We start from the raw sequence: 20,697 nt of genomic DNA, 5'->3' as shown, positions 1-20,697 counted from the left end.
AGGATACATGGCCTAAAAATGTACCCTCTTAAATGTGCATTTGGTGTAATTGCAGGTGACTTTTTGGGTTTTGTGGTGCACAAGAAAGGCATCGAAATCAACAAGAACAAGGCCAAAGCTATTCTCGACGCAAGTCCACCAACTAGCAAGAAGCAGATGCAGTCGCTTTTGGGCAAAGTCAATTTCCTCAGAAGGTTTATTGCTAACCTTAGTAATAAAACTAAGTCGTTCTCATCCCTTCTTCGACTAAAGAGAGAAGACACTTTTCGCTGGGAAGCAGAGCACCAAAAAGCATTTGATGAATTAAAAACCTATTTGGCAAACCCTCTGTGATGATTCCTCCCATAAAAGGGAAGCCAATGAGGTTATATATTTCAGCTACAGATGAAACCATTGGCAGCATGTTGGCACAAGAAGACGGAGATGGCATCGAAAGAGCTATATTTTATTTAAGTCGTGTGTTAAACGATGCTGAAACTCGATACACTATGATCGAGAAGTTGTGTTTGTGTTTGTACTTTTCTTGTACCAAGCTGAAATATTATATAAAGCCAATTGATGTAATGGTTTTTTCTCACTTTGATATAATAAAGCACATGTTATCCAAACCTATTTTACATAGTCGAATTGGTAAATGGTCTTTAGCATTAACCGAATATTCACTTACTTACGCCCCTTTAAAGGCAATTAAGGGGCAAGCAATAGCTGATTTCCTGGCAGATCACACTTTGCCCGAAGAGATAGCTTATGTAGGATTACAACCATGGAAGTTGTTCTTCGACGGCTCAAGCCATAGGGAAGGATCAAGAATTGGTATGTTTATAGTGTCTCCGCAAGGCATCCCAACTAAGCTCATGTTTCGGATTCGGGAAAGCTGCTCTAATAACGAAGCTGAATATGAGGCTTTAGTCTCAGGCCTCGAAGTATTGTTGGCCTTGGGAGCAAAGAACGTCGAAATTAAAGGTGATTCGGAGTTGGTTGTAAAGCAACTTACCAAAGAATATAAGTGCGTAAGTGAGAATTTGGCGAAATACTACGTAAAGGCCATGAGTTTACTAGCCAATTTCGACCAAGCATGAATTAGCTACATACCCAGAGTAAGCAATCAAGAAGCTAATGAGTTAGCACAAATTGCTTCTGGGTACATGATAGATAAATTAAAATGCAAGATTTAATTAGGATCAAGGAAAAATTTAGCCATTTGGATCTCGACGTTATGGCCATCGATAACCTTACTCCTAATGATTGGAGAAAGCCAATAGTCGAATACTTGCAGAATCCTGTAGGGTCAACTGACAGGAAAGTCAAGTATAGGGCTCTAAGTTATACCATCATAGGCAATGAATTGTTCAAAAAGAATGTCGACGACACATTGTTGAAATGCTTGAGCGAGGACGATGCGTTCATAGCAGTATCAGCCGCTCACGACGGCCTGTGCGGCGCTCACCAAGTAGGGGCAAAGATGAAATGGATGCTATTTAGGCAAGGAATGTACTGGCCAACTATCATGAAGGATTGCATCGAATATGCAAGAGGCTGCCAAGATTGTCAGAAACATTCAGGAATCCAACATGTGCCAGCCAACGAATTACATTCTATTATCAAGCCATGGCCCTTTAGGGGATGGGCAATAGATTTAATTGGCAAGGTTCACCCGGCTTCATCAAGGCAGCACAGGTATATCATTGTAGCAATTGACTATTTCACTAAGTGGGTCGAAGCCATTCCACTACAGAACGTGAGACAAGAAACGGTGATCGAATTCATACAGAATCACATTGTGTATCGTTTTGGATTGCCGGAGTCACTTACAACTGACCAAGGTACAGTGTTCGTAGGACGAAAAGTGGCAGCCTTCGCAGAGTCTTGGGGCATAAAACTTCTAACCTCGACCCCCTACTATGCTCAGGCAAACGACCAAGTAGAGGCTGCCAATAAAACTCTAATAAGCTTGATTAAAAAGCACGTGGGTCGAAAGCTAAAAAGCTGGCACGAGTCTTTAAGCCAAATCCTTTGGGCTTACAGGAATTCACCAAGGGAGGCAACGAGAACAACACCTTTCCGTCTGGCCTATGGCCAAGAAGCCGTGCTACCCGCAGAAGTTTATTTGCAATCGTGTAGAATACAAAGACAAGAAGAAATTCCAAGTGAAGTTTACTTGAACATGATGCTAGACGAATTAGTAAATCTCGACGAAGAAAGGATCTTGGCACTAGACGTCTTAACGAGGCAAAAGGATCGCATAGCTAAAGCATACAACAAGAAGGTTAGGAATCAATCTTTTGTCACAGGAGACTACGTATGGAAGGTTATTCTCCCAATGGATAAGAACGATAGGGCCTACGGAAAATGGGCCCCCAACTGGGAAGGGCCATTCAAAGTCGAGAAAACGCTACCTAATAATGCCTACGTGATTAAAGAATTAAGCAATCAACGTCAATGCGTTACAATAAATGGCAAGTACTTAAAAGCGTATAAGCCAATGCTGCATGAAATCAAAATCGAATAAAAGATAAATGTCAAAATTGCCAAATTGGAAATGTTTCATTAATCAAGAGGAACATTACAGATATGGCAAGATACAAAAAGAATTAAAAAGTCTAGAACGGAAGGCTAGCTTTATATCTGTCATATCTTGCTTGCATGGGTTCCAGTCGATCCACTAGCGCCACCATCTGACCCTCAAGTCGAGCCTTCTTTTGACGAGCAGCTAGGTCTTCAAAAGAGACCGCAGATATCTCGACGGATAGTCGAACGAGACCTTCCGGGTCTTGCTGGCCCAAGGAGGCTTGGAGAAAATCGAATTTCTCCTTCAACTCATCTATCTGATGCTCCTGGAAGAACACCATCACTGAAAGCTCCCTGAATTTTTCAAACAGAGGCTTAGCCTCCAAGAGTAACCCCCGGAACTCCTGAAGAGGGATTCTACCGCGTGCAACGATAGGCCTTTAGAGCAGTTGATCAATGAGCCCTAAAAGTTCATCAAGGTGGGAAGAAGACTCATACAGACTTTGAAAGAGGTTATGATGAAAGGCCAGGTCTCTGATACGTTGGAGGATAAGTTTGCTAGCTATAATCAGAAATGAAGATGGTAGTAGCAGGAAGAAGATGAGAATGGAGAAAGAAGAAGTTACTGATGAGAAAAGGTAAAAAACAGCTTTATTTATAATAGGAATGTAACAAACAGCCGCATTTATGCATGGCATGCAGTTGCCAAAGCGTTAACCAAACACGGTAAGCCACGTCGGCCACTACCGTGAGTGGAGGAAGTTCTTCAGTCGTTGAATGAAAACTTGGTAAAAGAGCGTCACAAATTACCCTATTTTCCAAGAAGTTGATTAATGGTTTGGAAGATGGAAAGTTAGATTGCATGCCAAGCTAAATGGTACGAAATTCAAAAATACTATGCAGGAAATATTTTAACAAGCAAATGAGTAATCGACGACAAAAATTCAATCAGAAAGTATATCATGTCGATATCATTGATACGAAATCCATTGTCAAACGAAGTCATAAGGGTCAGACGTTACAATATCGACAGCAAAGGCCATACAAACACATGGTCATTACTAAAACAATGAATAAGAAATGTGAGTCCTAAATCCTTTGTAAGATCAAGTTTTGATCTAGTAGTACAACTCTATGTTTTGATGATTACAAGTTAACCTTTTGATATGAACAATTGTGGTACTCTAACGTGTTTTCTGAGTGTGCTATTTACAGGCTCTGACCTCAACTCAATCTCACACAAATCAGAAGCACTGTGTATAAAGAGTGACCCAAGCAACGCTTTCGCATTCACCATGTTCAGTATGAACAGTGGAAAAGCTTCAGAAGTTCTGAAGTTATACAAACTCTGATGTGGACTCAGTCACTAGAAGCTCTGAAGATCCAGAAGTTCTGATAACCAAGAAACACTGAAGGTTCAGATGTTCTGATGGTGTAGAAGACTCTGAAGATCCAGAAGCTGAATAGTGGAAACTCTGAAGTCCAGAAGCAAGAAACTCTGAAGGCCATGTTCTTCCCTCTGAGTTCAGAATCAGAAGATACAATGGTCAGAGGATCTGTGCTTTCCCTCTGACTCTGATCAACCGGCTTCACAAGTTCCAATATGAAGCATTCCCCTGATCAGAAGTCTCCTAGGTTTAAAGGTCGCGTCGCTATCCAAGTACAAAAGCTATTGTACCTTCCTGACGACCTACCTAACGTTCTCAGCCACAGCAGAAGCTGGATTTTCCAGAACTGCCCTCCAACGGTAGCATTTCCCATGCATCGCTCAACCCTAATCCTTGGAGTATATAAAGAGGCTGAAGACTGAAAGAAACGGCTAGAAGAAGCATTCACATACGCAAGACATATTCAAAAATCTTCTAAGTTTTCTTTCATCTGAAATTCATTGAGTTTACTATTAGCTTTTTAGAAGCAAATCTCTTGTAAACAATTCTTTGATAAACAGTTTGTTTAGTTCCTTTAGGAGATCAAGGTTGATCGGATCCTAGAGAAGACTAAGAGAGTGAATCTTAGTGTGAGCTAAGTCAGTGTAATTGTTAGTCACTTGTAGGTTTCAAGTGCAGTTGTAACTCTTACCTGATTAGTGGATTGCCTTCATTCTAAGAAGGAAGAAATCACCTTAACGGGTGGACTGGAGTAGCTTGAGTGATTTATCAAGTGAACCAGGATAAAATCCTTGTGTGCTTTTCTATCTCTTATCTTTAGCACTTAAGTTCTCGAAAGATTTGTCAAAATCTTTAAGGTGGAAGTTTTATACTGAAAACGTTATTCAAACCCCCCCTTTCTACCGTTTCTCATACCTTCATCCTTGACTTGAAAGCTTCCAGTTGAGCCCCGGCAGCAGCAATCCTAGCATCCAAGCTTTGCTTCACATTTTGCTCCGCTGCAACCTCCTTGGAGAGTTGAGATGTCGACAACATCACATTTGCACACTCAGCAACTAGAGTGTTCAGCCGGGAATTCACAACGGGACCCTCTTCGATCAGCATTGCCTTCTCTTTCTCGAGCATTGCCATTTCTCTTTGAAGCTCATCCATTCGAGCATCAACACTTGACAACTAAGCCGCTATAAGAGTTTTCCTAGCAGTCAGCTTGAGAATCTCATCTTTTGCAGGCAAGAGCCCGTTTGTGTTAGAAGCCACTTGTTCTTTTTTGGTCTTGATGAGCTGCTCCACAATATTAGCTTTGTCAAGTGTGGCCAAGAGGTCAACCAAGAAGGTCTGAAGCTCGACAAGAGCATCTGCCTGAACTGGGTCAAGCCGTTGGCTCAACAGGAAAGTGAGCAGCTCTTTGACATCATAGCCTGGTTGAGGGTCGGCCCGGACACTGTCAATGAAGCCTTTGTCGAAGATCAACCCTTTCAGTTTACTCAAAGCTTCTTCGATCTGGCCAGCATTAACCACTCCGCTAGACTGAGCAGTCTCAGTAGTTTCAGGTTGACGTGGCGGGGAATCGAGATCCAAGGTGCCATCAAAGAAGCTCTGAAAAATGGTGAGTGGATCTTCGACCAAAAAGGGCATTAAGCCTCTCACCGGAAGTGTGGGAAGAAGCGGCTGTCTTGGAAGAAACTGAGCCTCCTTTGGCATGAGGAGAAAGCAAAGTAACCCTAGCATCCCATTGAAGCTGCTGGGAAGAAGGTTCAGATTGTGTTGAGGCCAGAACATCATCCTTTGGAGGAGGCGTAGCACCAATCACTTGGTCAGGCTGAATGATTGGGGTTACTTGACCCTCGCCACTCTGAACCTCGACTGAGGTCACTTGACCCTCGCCACTCTGAACCTCGACATGTGGCGCACTTTCTTCACGAGCAGGGGAAGACATGTTCTGAGTATCCTGCGGAGGAAAATTAGAAAGATTATCTCGACATTCTTTGGTACAATAAGGTTCGCAACCAGGGTGCTGCCAAGCGATTGGCTTCGAGTTAAAATAGAATGTCAATTTGTCCCACACATGGTCTGACTCATTAGAGTCTAAACTTGAGCTCGAAGAGTCCAAACTGCTCAAAGAGCTAGACAGAACAACTGGTGGGGGATTAGAAGAAAACCATGTGGCTCGAGGCACAGCCATTTTAGACATGCCAACCCTCTGAAGAATAAAAGTGGAAATAGATGAGAGGGAAGACAAGAAAACAAATCAAGATAAGATGTGAATCACAATGATTTACCTTAAGAGCAGATTCTTTGAGAGGACTGGAACTCGTCGAGCTCTTGGAGTGGCGAGAAGAGGAGCTGCCAGACTTATGACTAGACTTCTTCCTGGAGGTCTTCTTGGCCGAAGCCATCTCGACAGGAATAAGTGTAGTATCTTGAAGAAGAGGGATGGAAGCCTGTTGATCACCACCTTGTTCACCGCCTTGCTGGATCTCTTCGTGTTGGCTAGCTGACTTGGCCGGGGAAGGATTGCTCACAGCAGACCCTCCAGCACCTTTGGCCCTTTTCTGACTTGCAGAAGTGGTGGGCGTGGTCCCTCGCTTTCGACTCTGAAATAAAAGGCAAATTTCACAAAGAGTATATCAAAGAGAGATTGAAGCTCCACAGTTAGATATTACCTTGGGAATTTTGAGCTTATCAGCCAGACTAACATCATCATCATCATCCTCAATCTCGACAGTAGCAAAAGTCACTCGGGGAGAAGCTTGAGGAGTTGGTCGAGTAATTGGCTCAGCTGAAAAAGAAAAGCAAAGAGAAGTTAAGCCATAAATATCGCAAAGATGCCAGGTCGAAATGATTACCTTGACCAATAAACGTTCTTATCGATATGTGGTTGAAGATTTCGACCGGCACATGGAAAGGAAAATTCCATAAGTAACACCTAGTCCAGGTCACCCGCTTCCGAGGAGGTAATGCGCTATGATAAAAGTTCTTGATACTCACGTGGTCAACCCACTTAGGAAGGACCACTGGAAAGGCCAAATCATACTTACAAGTAGGCAACGGTGGGAATTTAAAGCCTGTTTTTCGAATAATGAAAGAAAGACCATCCTCACCAGAAGGAATAATCAATCGAGTTTTCTTGGCTTTAGATTCCCACATTTGCCTTAGAACTTGAGCTGCTTTGGCAACAGTCTCTTGAAGTCGAGGACCCGGAAAGTATACTACACCGAAAAATTGATGGAAGGCGTTGATCTCAGACGTATGCATACCTTTGGTCTTCTTAGGAGCTTGTTTCTGCAAAAGAAAAACATTCGTTATGCGCTGGAAACAATCTTCAATCGGCATCGAAATGTCGCTCCAATAAGCAGACCACCAAGCTTTAAACGCCTTGGTGATATAAAAAGATGAAGCAAAGTTAAAAGGACTGAGGCCGATCAACTCCTCATTGTAGTAGTTAATAGTAGTGTCGAAAGCACTCCGTCTGGTGATGGCGCCAGGATAAAGGATAAGAGATTGGTCAAACAATGTGTTGGGCAAATCCTGACCCAGCCCAAATTGTCGAGAAATAAGCTGAGGATTGTAGCCACACAGAGTGAAGTCATTGCTGGCAAAATTTATAGTCAACACCCTAGGAGACAGTATGGTCTGCCAGAGTTCGATTTGGTGTTGAGAGAGGTTCTTTGAGCCAGGAAGATTGGGGTAAGAATTCTTTAGCCACCGAGGGCCATAGGAAGGTTTGCAATATGGTGCAAAACCAGAACGAAAGCGCTTCATTTCAAAGAACATGGTGAAGTACTTCTTGAAATCAGCTTCAAAAGTAGAAGCATCATAAGGAGGAGTTAGGGTTTCAAGCCGGTGAGCGTCGATCCTTGTGTTGGACACCACGGAGGGAGATTTCTTGGCTAGAAGAAACGAATCGAAAACCGCATTCATCCAAAGCTGAAGCAACCATAATGGACCAGCCGCGTTCAAAGACGCAATTTTAGGATCTCGAATATCGGCTATCGCTTCATTTATCATCTGATAAAGATTACCAAGCACAAGTCTGGCCATGGCAATTTTTCGACCCTCATGCAACAAGTTGGCCAAAGGGAGAAGTTTGGCTGGAATCCTCAGAGACTTGGTACAGAATACGTAGGCAGAAAGCCAATTCAAGAGAAACGCGACATGCTCAGCATCAGAAACTTCACCATCTTCGACGTAGTGGTCCTTAATGAATTTACTGAAAGCTACGTTGTCTGTCGAAATGGCGATGGGTTTTGTTGGGGCAGCGGAGGAATGATAATCATCACCCACAACCCACAAGCCAGTAATAGCAGCAACGCCAAGAAGAGTGGGAGTGATCATGCCAAAAGGAACATGAAAGCTGTTGGTGGACATTTCCCAAAAGAAAAGTGAACTCAAGAGCATGGCAGGATTATAAGAAATCGGCGACCTCGACAACTGAATGAGGTCGAAAATCCCAGTGATTTTCCAGTGCCCAGCCTTACTGGCTTCCACCCGGTCGAGCCATTTCAAATAGGCTCCATCACCAGCAGTTGGATTAGGCGGGGCAGACCGAAAAGCCCTCTTGGGATCCTTCAGAAAGGGCAAACGGTAGGAAGGTCGAAATGCAAGAATCAATTCTTCCCCACGAATACTAGGGTGAAATTGTTCGTAACCTTCAGGGAGACTAGTAGGCCTATCCTTTTTCGCCTTTTTCAAAGGGCCTAAAATGGCACGCAGGACGCCATTAACAGAGATAGGGATAAGTACCTGAGACTTCCAGATAGCCCTCTTCTCCGTCTCATACGGTGGGTCCGGAATAGGAACCCGCTTGGCTTCGTTCATCTCGAAAGCAGCGGCCAAGGGAATGACATTGTCAGAATCGGAAGCCATGGAAGCAGTCAGAAAATGCACCAGAGAGAAAAGGGAAGAAGCCGGAATCAGTTGATTGAAGACAACCGCAGGCAAAACCAGATGGAACTTAAATGATTCAGAAGACGTAAAGCTTGCAAAGAAGCAACAATGGCGTATTTATAGGCAAATGAAGAGACGGGCGCGAAGCCGAATTACGTAACGGTGCATAAAAATTTGAAATCCAACTGTTATTTTATTATATAACTGCAGAACCCTAGCATGAAGGCTAAAAAGGAGCAATGATTACCCTAGGGTAGAGACGCCGGATTGGACAGACGAAGTCATACGCTAAAGCTTCTGATTGGAGTAAGAGTCAGACGCTAAGATTACTGATTGGACATGAAGTCAGAAAGGCAGGGATGGCGAGCAACCGTCAGTTTCGTTCGAAATTCACAATCAAAAAATGCTTGATCCCTCCAAGGCCTTGTAGTCGAGAATCAACATTTTTGGGGGGCATCTGTTGGCCCAAAAAATGTTTGGCCCAAAACACAATAACTTTGGCCCAAAGCGCATAAGGCAGTCGAGTATGGAGCAAGGGAATTACGAAGAAACGCCAAGTTAGAGGAGTAGTCGAATTCGACAAAAGGACATTGGCAACCGTTGCTACAAACATGGGCACATTTAACACGTGCAGCATTGACTAAGTCAGTCCCTCACCACGATGATCGAGTACGTGGCCAATAAACAGTTGAAGCTGTTGAAAAACACGATCTCCACCACCACGCGTGGAACTTCCGGGACAAGCATCAGATCGTGGGGGAAACCAGACCCACTAACCCATCCATCGAGGAAGAAAACCGCCAAGGGCACGCGGGACATGAAGCTCTATAAATAGGAGAATCCAAGTCAGAAAAGAGGTTCCCAACTCAGCTCTAAAAATCACTAAAAAGCTCTCATGTCCGCATCAAAGAGACTCCACGAGCCTAACGTGATCATGGAGAAGTATGTTGACGAACCAGCCATTTACGATTCCTGCACCTAGATTTTCGAATTTAATTTGTTGTTGTTACTGCTTTTGTTGGATTTGTAGTCGAGTTTACCAGTTTGACTTTGTGTGAAGCTTTTCAATTAATGAATTTTACCTTTAAGCATTTTTGATTGTTTTGTGTTTTGTCTTCGAATTTTTATCTCTTTTTATACTTTGACACACGGTTGTCGAAAACCCCAATTTCACACGCGCTTTGGCAAGACGTTTTCCCAAAAGAACCCTTAATTCGCAAAACTCTTAAACTTTTTCCAGTCGAACTCGGAAGATGTTTGTTTACCAAATATCACGGTAAACAATAGCCAAGTTTATTATTAAAAAAAAAGCCATCCTAATATTTTCCGCCGACACATGTGATAAATGAAAAATATGGAAGACTAATGTAAATACAAAGTTTTTTTTGAAAGTTTGTTTAAACGTAGTTGACGGATTTGTACTGGATCCATTTTCATGGACCCCATATTTTGATTTAAATGTGTATTTGTTGGGTAGTGTGATTGCAACAGCTTAGACATCAAAAAATTCAGTATCATGTAAAAAATTATTGGTAAGTTTTTTTTTATAAGCAAATGTTAGTTGTTAGAAATGTTAGTAAATTAGTCCCTCCTCCGGATTGGAACTCGGGACTCTTTACCCTTTAAGTCACCCAACCCTTATGTCCCTAGCTCTTACCACTTGAGCTATCATTCGGGGAAAAAAAAAATTATTGGTAAGTAATTTTTTTTAATGGATAGGTAAATACTAATTAACTATCAAACTCGTGACTCAACCAACTAAGTTATAAAATTCATGAAATTGAGTGAATGTTTCACATCTTTTATATCTTATACTATATATTATTTCTGAAACTAATTAAAAAGTGGCGATTCCGATAAGTGTTACTCACTCATTCTATGTTTTTCTTTATAAGTTAACTCTCTCATACTATAATTAGTAGGTAGATGATGTCATATTGATATTTTCTGATTTTTTAATAATTTATATATTAAATAATTCTATATTTTCGAAAATAATTAATTTACTAATACTTCATTTAATAGTTACGATATTAATGACATTAAAATAAATACAAAAGTCAATTGTGACTTTTTTCAAAAATAACTACGATATTAATTTAACATTTAATAGTTTATAATGATATTAAATAATTAAATAAAGTCAATTGTAATTTTTCTACCATTAAAATATATGATGAGAAAGTCTTTTTTTTAATGATTTAGTTATTTTTTATATTGCAAAAAAATGAATGTAAATGATTGATTTGGAAATTAGCTCAAAAATGATATTATATAGTTTTAAATGATTGATTTGGAAATTAACTCAAAAAATTTGTATTTTATGTTATCGTATACCCAAAAAAAAAAATACATCTAGAAGATTAAATGATTTCGGTATATTGATTCAAAGCATAACAAATTAGAAAAAGTATGGAATTAAAATGTAATTAGGATTAGGAAAAAAAAAACTTAAATATGTGATATACGTATTTATAAAAGAAAAAAGAGAGTGGAAGTATGAAAAAAATGTCTGGTGTATGTCGACAAATTACTCTTATTTCATCCTTGCATAGCACGAGAACAATACTAGTGAATTCTAATAAAAAAAGAATTACATAGGAAGGAACATTGCAGAGAGCGGGAAAATAACATTTCTCTTTTTTCAAACAATTTTAGTACTATATTAGTTTTTAGTTCGTGTAATGCACGAGGAAAATAATTAAAATATAATTTCATAATAATTGTTGTAAAAGTAATTTAGATTATAGATTAAAAATGAAATCGATAAATTTCATATTTAGATACAATTAATGTATAATTTTTTGAATATAATGTATGAATATGAAATATTATAAGTTTAAAAATTTAATCTTTAATAATAATTGTTATGAGTTTGATTATGTATCTAATAAACTTTCATATTAAGTTTATTCTAAAAATGTAAAATGATTAAAAATGAATTTAAATTTGTCTCCAAATAATAGCTCAAGTGGTAAGAACTGAAGGATATATGGGCTGCTGAAGGGAAGGTTCAATGATCAATCATTGGAGTGAGTAATTTATATTTCCAACCCAATAAAAAGAATTTAAATTTGTTTTCAAATGGTGTAATTTATTTTTCCTATGTAAAAAAATACTAAAATAAATGGTTTTCAATTTGAGTTTCAAAAGAAAATGTTAAATCTTAAAATTCAAAATCTATTTGAATTTAAATAATTAATTTGACTTAGAACAACCACACTTTTATAGTGACAGGTGATGTACCATTCTCATTATCCGTTAAGAGGAAAGAAAAATTATTAGAGATAACCTCATTGATATAAAGTAGAGTTCAAAATAATTTCAATTTTCAGCAAGAATATTTTAACTCATTACTCCCTCCGTCTCTTATTATAAGGCTCTTTATTGTCTCACAATAAAATGTCTTATAATAGGAAATATAGGAAGTATGTTATAAAGTGTTGATTTTCTAGTTATGGAAATCCTTAACGCATGTCATTGACATCATGTTCGATGGATTTAGAGGTGCCACTGTGAGCCATACATTGTGTGTCGAAAAAAAGGGCTACGAATTAAGCAAACCTTTTCCATGACATAAGAAGGTTTGTGCTGAGTGTCCGGCACAAAAGCTGTCAAGAAAACACCAACTGCTACCTTTTCTGGAAATTTGTCCATGGCAAGTGCTATGTTGAGACCTCCAAGGCTGTGACCCACGAGAATTACATTTTCATTTGGGGGAATTGAGGCCATGAGATGCATCAAAGGCTCAGAGTATTGTGAAATAGTATCAACCTCTTCAATTTTCTCCATATTGATTCCAGAAGCTGCAAGATCAATCACTGTGACCATGTGCCCAGCAGATTCAAGGAGTGGCTTAACCTTGTACCAACCCCAAGCACCATGGCAAGCACCATGCACGAGCACATAATGCTTCCGATCCCTACAATTTTCTGTATCCATAATTTTTTTCTTTTCTTTCTGGAGTGCTTATTTCATTATCCTTCCCACTATATATAGACAGTGAAATGGTGAAATACCCGTTAATTGGATTGATAACTAGACAAGGATTAGGGTTTTGGCGTGTTGTTAACTTATATATCCTATACTAAATATTATTCGAAATAAAAAGTGGCAACTCCGACAAGTGTCATCCCTTCATTCTTTCACTCTCTTAAATAGCTTTCTCTCTAATACCATAATTAGTAGGTCAATGATGTCATATTTATATTTTCTGAGTTTTTAGTAGTTTAAATATTAAATAATTTCATATTTTCAAAAGTATTTCATTTAATAATTATTAATGACATTGGAATAATTATCAAAAGTCAATTGTGCCTATTTCAAAAATAACTACGATATTCATTTGACATTTAATGGTTTTTAATGCATTATAATAATTAATAAAAGTCAATTGTGATATTTACTAACAAAGTCTTTTTTTAATGACTTAGTTATTTTTTAGACTTAATAACATTTTTTGTCTCTCACTTATCACGATTTGACAGTTATGCTCCCTTAAGGACTTTACTCCCTCTGGTCATTTTTATAAGAAAATTTTGACAAAATCACACAAACCAAGGAAACTAATATTTTTTATAAAATAAACTATTATGCTTAATTTCAATGATGTCTTTTCCTTTTCACAAGAACAATCATACTAATTACCATAAATGTTGACAATACCTATTGGGTGCTTGCAATTTCCATCCAAATTTTTGCATGGGGAATAGGTCTCTTTGCATTGGAGTGAATTATTTGACTTAATTTTATAAGAGTGTTTCTTATAAAAATGACCAAAAAAAATTACCAAAGTGTTTATTATAAAAAGGACCGGAGGGAGTATTAGCCTACAACGTCTCTCACGTTTACTAACTGTTGTAGTTTTGATTTTTTTGTCAACTTTCATTTAATATTTAACGGTTTTTAATTAAAAAATTAATTCAAAATAAGTTTTTAAGAACAATTTTATGTTTTCTAATTAATAATTTTATAGTTTCTAGTTTTTTTTAATTGATTTTTAAACAAAAAACCGTCAAAAATTTGAAGGAAATTGATGGAAAACCAAAACTACAACAATTAGTAAACGTGAAGGACGTTGTAGGCTAATAAATTCAGTGAGGGACCAGAACTGCCAAATCGTGATAAGTGCGAGATTAAAAGTACTATTAAAAAAATGAATGTACTATCTTACGTTCAAAATGTTATCAAATATGTCAGCAAAAAATTGATATCAAATAGTTTTAAATGATTGATTTGGAAATTAACTAAAAAAAATTGTATTGTATGTGTTCGTATATACATCTAATAGGTCTCTGTATGATAGCTCAAGTGGTAAGAGATATGAGACATAGGGGTTAGGTGGGGAAGGTCTAGGGATCAATCCTTGATGGGTGTAATTTATCTTTCCGATTTACCAAAAAAAATATATATATATATACATCTGAAAGATTAAAATAGTTTTGGTATATTTATTCAAAGCACAACAAATTAAAAAAAATGGAATTAGAATGTAACTAGGATTAGAAAAAAATACTTATAAGTATGTGATATACATATTTAAAAAAGAAAAATGAAAGAGAATATATGAAAAAGTATGATGTATGTCGACAAAGTACTCTTATTCTATTTGTGCATGACGCGAGATCAATACTAGTAGCAAGATTTGGAACATTGTAACTACAATATTGCTTAATTGTAATTTTTCTATGAAAAAATTACTTTTCAATTGTTTTTTAAAAATATATTATACACTTAACAGATAATTTTCATTAAAAGATAAATATATAGAATGAAAATTTTCATTAACAGATTTTGGTCGACGGGTTCGGGTTATCATTTCAAGGTGGGACAAAAGCCCAATAGAGAATACAAGGCATAGGCCTAGTAAGATGAACCCTTTCCACTAGAAAAAAACAAACATGTGGGGCATACTAGTGGTAAAAGGGGCCAGGCAATGTCAGGACTTAAACAGAAATTCGTTACAAGCATTAACAATATATTTGGTAGAATTGAGAGAGATAAAGAAGAGATAGTAGAAAAGAGAGAAGTTGAGTAGAGAGAAATAGGTGAGAGATAGAGTAGATTTAAAGGTTGTTTGGTATGATAAAAAGAGAAGAGAGATAGAGAAGAGAGAATGTTGCTTTTTGTGCACAATAACATTTTTACCCAAAATATATAATATTACACATTAATTACAAAGTTATATTAAATATTAAATAAATATGTAAATACATATCGTTTATAAATATATAAAATATACATTTTATATAAATCTAAAACTGTATATATACTTTATATGAAAATACTTATTATAAATTGATTATATGAAAATAGTTTATATAAATTGATTATATGAAAAAAACAATTTCAAAGTAAACTAATCAATACAGTTTTTATATATTTTTTTCACTACACCATTTAATTTAATAAAATGGAGGAAAATAAATGAAATAATGCAATGGATGATTGCACAGCACAGGAGTGAATGAATTGCAAAATTGAGGCGGTGACTCCAGCTATAATATTGGAATAAATAAAAGCTAAAGGGCATAAATGGTAGATAACAAAATGTATGCATACTCCTCTCACTCTCTTCGCAAAAGAAGGAGACCTGAAAAAGTGTGTAGGGACCACATTTTTCACAAAGTTCCCCCTCTCCCCAAGCAAACCAAACGAGGGTGGCATACCTCTCTCTTGCCTAACTCCATCTATTGCAACTCTCTCTTGCCTAACTCTGCACAAACAAACAAAGTGTAAAGGTACACACTAAATCCTGCATGGTTTACTTTAGTCAAATTAAACGCGGTTGCAGATTTCTTGCAAAAGTTTGCTTTTTAATTTTCATGACCAAATCTGGTTGGAGGAGGGCCTTTTGGCATCATATAGTAACAAATCACCTTTTGTAAGCCCAAGTTTCTCATAAGCATCACCATAAATCAAATCCGCAGAACTCCCTTAATTTAAAAGTACTCTTTCAATTTCAAAATCAGCAATCTTTAACATTATCACAATCGGATCATCTTCGTGAGGCTGAACTCCGCAAAATCTCTAACAGTGAAAGTGATATCGGGTTGGTTGATTCCCCAGCTTCCCAAATCATTAGCATATACGACATTTATGGAATGAACATACCGCTTCCTTGAAGAATTGGTCATGCTTCCGCCCCTAAATCCTTCAAATATAGAATGAATACACCCCTTTGTTTCGCCTCCAGCTTGTTTCTTTGGTTCTGCCTCTTCCATTTCATTCCCCGCTTCATCACGTTTTGCTGAAGTTCCTGCTCCATCAGATTCTTTTCGCCCTTCAAGATGCCTCATACAACCAACTTTTATTAAAGCTCCAATTTCCTTTCTTAGTGTAAAGCAATCGTCAGTATTGTGTCCTGCAATCCAATGGTATTCACACCACTTATTCCTATCCACATTTCCAGGTGGGCGTTTCGGTTGTTTCGAAAAACGAATTGCGTTCGCCTCTAAACACATGTGCAAAGCCTCTGTCATATTAACTGCAAGTGAGACCGACTTGTCTTGTTGGTTTCTGGTCCACGTCATTGACTTCCCATAACCACGATTTCCATACGGTTGAACACGATTGCGAAAATTGGGACGGTTATCAAAACGATTTGCATTATTGTAACTTCTTTCGCCCTTTGCAACTGCTCCTCCAGAACGCTGGTCGCTAACAGTCGCCTTCTTTGAATCCAATTGTTGCTGCTGGCTCGTAGCTGCTGCATTCTTGCAGTTCCTCTTTATGCGATCGCTTTGCTCTTCACGAATGAAACCTTGCACCCTACTACGCAACTATGCCATCGTCGTCACCGGCTTACGACTTAAATTACTATTCAAACTCCTTGAGTAGAGACCAAGCTCAAAAGCGGTGATGCAAATTTTCGGCATTTTATCTTCCAAATGAACCGAAAATTGATTGAAACGCCCCATAAAGGATTGAGGGCTCTCATTAGGCCTTTGTTGAACGTTAAATAAAGCCGCTGGTGTCACTTTCTAGGCACTTCTAGTTGAAAACTGAGATAAAAACTTAGCAGATAAATCCATGAATCCAACAATTGAACGCGGCGGTAATGTTGAGAACTAAGTCATTGCTGACTTCTTGAAAGTTGAAGGAAGAATTTTGCATTTCAAAGCATCCGAAGCACCCATAATAACCATCTTGGTGTTAAAGTACACCAAATGATCCTTTGGGCCAGAATCTCCAAAGTATGAGTCAAGAACAAACGTTTTCAAATTATCTGGGACGATGGTATTTCCAATTTCATCCGTGAACGGTTGGAAATCTAGCACCGTTTCTGCCATTCCACGATCGCCCTCTTGCAAGCCCATCACTTGATTAATTTCAGCAAGTTGAGTTTGAAGTTGTTGATAGTGTTGGCGGAGGTTAGTTAGATCCGCTGTAGAATGTCAGGAGGAACTTTATCAGGAATAACATGATTTCCCCCTCCATTCGCCCCAGATCGATTCACCATTTTCAGTGAACTAGAAGTCTAGGATTGATCTCCGAGGCCCCACGATGGGCGCCAATGTTCCGGTCTAGAACTTTTCGGTTAGGGCTAAGCAAGTAGAGAGCAAAAGTAATACAAGACATAGTAGTAAAAATGTGTTGGATACCCCACCGCATGGGCAGTGTCCGTTATTTATACATTGGTTCTGATCCGTTTGGATCATGGGTCGCTTGACCCAATATTACAGAAGCTTCTAAGCCCACTAAGTTACAAAGCTGATAAGCCCAATATCAGTACAAAGGACATTATAAAAAAGAGGGATAGATGAGAGCACGCTCCTCAGGGGCACACTTCCCCCCTAAAGATAGCGACGATGCAGACAATCTTTTCCTTAATGTCTGGATCACCGGTTCCCACGTGGTCTGTATTCTAGGATTAGCACCCACTGGAATACCCAGTAGACAAAGGGAACTTGCATAGTCATGCAGCTTAACATTAACACAAGTCTCTTGAGATCACCCCTACGACCCTACCCTATAGAGATTCCGGCGAACTTACTTTTAGAGAAGTTCACCTTAAGCCCGACATAAGCTCAAAGCACCTCAAAGTACTCTTGATAACACTTCATAAGTTTCATTGATTCATTATTGATTCATCATGAAATTAAACAAGAATAGAACACGATGAACTCAAAAAAGAACAAGAATACAAGTTGTTATTCGAACTTCTTTAAATAAAATTTATGAAAACGCACAATATGTCGTGGTTTCAAACGAGAGAGTCTTCTAATTTGATCACACAAGTCAAATTTGAACACAACCATTAACAAAACAAAGTTTGGCTCATAACTTCAATTATGCGTATTTAATAGCTATCTCCAAGAGAAAATCGCATACTTCTTGTGGCTTGCAAAGCATGACCATATGATCTGCGCCTATGATCTCTTGGACGTCTTTGATCCCAGCATTTTGAATCATCCAGAGCTGAAATTTCAATGGGATTCCAAGGTCCTCGGTGCAAGTTATAAAAGCACGTGGAACTGATCCAAAACCATGTTTTGAGAAGCTCTTTTGCTTTGACAAGTCTTCCATAAAGAGGGACGATGGCCTCAATAAAGTCTTGGCCAGTTCTAGATCCTACCAAATCCAATTATTATTGTTCTTATTGTAGAAAACCAGGATCTAAAACAGATAAAAATATGAGCTAAAAGTGTTGCTAAAAGTGTCTCAAGAATTAGTTTGTGTATGTTGCCATAAATGGTGCATTTTAGACAACACATTTTATAACAACACTAAATAAGTGTTCTCTATATAATAATAGGGAACAATTATTACGAGACAACTGTTGTTTTTTCTCTACAATAGGTTAAATTTTCTCACAGTGTTACTAGAGAACACAAAAACTGTCTCCAAATTAAAGGAATAGGTAACGACAAAATATGAGACAACTAAGAAGTGTTGCGTGAAGTTGTAAAAAACAAAAATTGTTACCTTTTGTGTTTATGACTACACTTTTCAACTGTTCCAAAAAATAATAAATGTTGTAGTGTGATATACTTATCACAACGTGTCTCAATCATTTATTCTGATATGAAATCTTGTTATGTCAATTAAATAAAGGTATGAATGAAGCGGTCATAAATTTTGATTAGAGGAGTGCTATTGATATATTTTTTAGCACACACTCTCTCACCCTTTTTAATAATTGATATTTTTTTTAATCAGCAGAAAATGACAAACTGTTTGAAAAAAGATTTTAATCCATCCAAAACATGTTATATGTTTGTGATCTAAATCATACTAAATTAAAGTAGATGAGGTGACATTACGCTAATTTTAGGTGGACAATTAATATTTAAACATGTATTTTATGAAATTCAAACTCTCATGATACTCGTCAAAATAGTACGTATATGTATACCTAACCTAAAATTAGGATAACTGATTTAGAAAACCTCTTTTCTCTGTATGCTGTAGACTGTAGTTAATATGAGATGCTATAGTTTATATGAGATGAAATAAGGATGTAGGTGTCATGTGGTTACCTCAGCAGGGGAGAGTTGATAGAGCTTCGTGGACAAGAATTTAGGACCAAAGAACATTGATGTCTTGTTTCCACATGGCAAGAAAACAATGTCCAACCATTCAGCCGCTGGGATACTGTCATTGAACTGTTGAAGTTGTGGGGAAAAATTAGAGGGGTGAGGATTTTTTTTATATTTTTTTCATTAAGGGTTAGTTTAGAATTTTTGCACTTTTTGAGGGGTCTAAATAAATATCGACGGGTTTGAATAACAATTCTCTTTCTTTTTATATGTATACATACCGAAAGAAAGTCATCATAGAAAATATAGTATGTATTAAAAAATAATTAAGGATCGAAAGAGAAAAAAAATGGTGATGAAAAATTTCATTAAAAAATGGATAAATAGTACAAATTGAATTAAAATAATTTTTTGAGATAATGTAGAATAATTATTTGATTTAAATAATAAATTTTGATATTCAGTATATTCTAAAAAAGTAAATGATTAAAAAGAAATTTAATTTTTTTTTTCAAATAGTGTAATTTATCTTTCCAATGTAAAAAACATGTAAAAGGTTTTAAATTTGAGCGTCGAAAGAAAAGGTTAAATCTTAAAATTCAAAATCTATTTGAATTCAAATAATTAATTTAACTTAGAAGAAGCACACATAGTCGTTTTTTTTTGGATAGGCCACACATAGTCGTAAGTAATGTACCATACTCGATTTCAAAAAAAAATGTACCATACTCACTATCCATTAAGAGGAAAGAGAAATTATTAGAGAAGTGTTAAGCCAAAATTACAAGTACTACAATTCTCGACACCATGGTGCAAAAGTGGTTTCTCGACAGAAAGGGTTGGGCGAAGCCGGCAACTCAGCACACGATGTCCCTCAAAGACAAGTTAGTAAAAGCCATAACTCGACACACTCAGAAGATGAAGAAATCTCGATCATCTTAATGGAAGAGGCAGTTACCGAATAACAAGCAACTACAAGCACGTGCGTACACCCACGATGCCACGAATAGCAACGGTTGCCCACGACTCAGAACCATCCACGTGGCAATAGAGTCACGTGCGCGAAGACCATCGGCTAAACGTGGGGTATGGCGCCAAAATTCAAAACCCACGAAGCCATCGTGCATCCAAGGAAAACCGCCAAGAACATGGGCAGAAAGAACAATATAAATAGAGGAAGCAGCAGCAGAAGAAGAGGTTCCCAACTAAAAACTCTGAAAATTCACCAAAAGCTCTAAACGTCCGCATCAATGAGACTTCGAGAGCAGAACGTGATGATGGAGGAGTATGTTGCAGAACCAACGCTTTAGTTTCCCTGCATTTCAGTTTGTTGATTTCCAGTTCTTGTGTGTAGCTTGTTTTGTCGAAATTTGCTTTCATGCTATTTTAGTTTGCTTGACTGTTTTGTAATCGACTCATATTCAATAAAGTCC

General features: G+C 37.7%; 1 pseudogene; it reads right to left on the bottom strand.

Annotated features, from left to right (window-relative positions):
- LOC130709900 (salicylic acid-binding protein 2-like) overlaps positions 1-12,725 on the bottom strand; it is a 41,705-nt pseudogene extending 28,980 nt beyond the window's left edge.
- Positions 12,726-20,697: the final 7,972 nt, after the last annotated feature.

Source organism: Lotus japonicus, chromosome 4 (assembly GCF_012489685.1).
Source record: "Lotus japonicus ecotype B-129 chromosome 4, LjGifu_v1.2".
Lineage (NCBI taxonomy): Eukaryota > Viridiplantae > Streptophyta > Magnoliopsida > Fabales > Fabaceae > Lotus > Lotus japonicus.
The sequence above is the reverse complement of the archived record's forward strand: the minus strand, read 5'-3'. Positions and strand labels throughout refer to the sequence as shown.